We start from the raw sequence: 815 nt of genomic DNA on the forward strand, positions 1-815 counted from the left end.
TCGCTGGACCACCACCGTGCGCTTCCGCCACGTTCAGTTGAATTTCGAAATATATATATATAAAAAGAATCACCATATACTCTCTTTCGGGAGGTGTATTTTTATCGGTTTCTGCTATAGAGAAGAGACGGAGATCGTGTTGTGAGGTGTAACGTTTCTGTATCCCCGTTTCGGAGGATCGTCGTTATCGGCGGAACACACGTCAAAACGAGACTTCTCGCAGAACCTTTATACACAATACACATCGACTCTTTTACCCCGAGAGAGAGAAAAGGTGTTTTTCTTTTTTTTTTATTTTCGAATTCGACGCACGAACGCTTTGACGACGTGAGAAAAACACGGTGTGTGTTTAAAATCGTGCGGGACGAGCATGCGTATTCGTAACGGGTCGAATAGTTCTTATTCCCCGTCGTCGCGTGTCCTCGCTGGACACCACCGTGCGCTTCCGCCACGTTCAGTTGTATTTCGAAATATATATATATATAAAAAGAATCACCATATACTCTCTTTCGGGAGGTGTATTTTTATCGGTTCTGCTATAGAGAAGAGACGGACGATCGTGTGTGACACCACGTGGTAACGTTTCCGTATCCCCGTAAAATACGTTTATCTTTTCTCGTAGAAAAGAGAGAGGAAGAGGCAGGAGCTCCTCTTTGGCGAGGCTTTCGAACGTCGCGGTCCCGTCCGCCGGAATATAATGATATAAATATATAACCGCCGCCGACTTTGTGCGAAAGCGTTGAAACGAACGCGTCGGTCGCCCCATGGTGTGTGTTTGTCGTGTCTTCTTTTCCTCTTCTGCACTTCTCTTCACT

Source organism: Nomia melanderi, unplaced genomic scaffold (assembly GCF_051020985.1).
Source record: "Nomia melanderi isolate GNS246 unplaced genomic scaffold, iyNomMela1 scaffold0408, whole genome shotgun sequence".
Classification (NCBI taxonomy): domain Eukaryota; kingdom Metazoa; phylum Arthropoda; class Insecta; order Hymenoptera; family Halictidae; genus Nomia; species Nomia melanderi.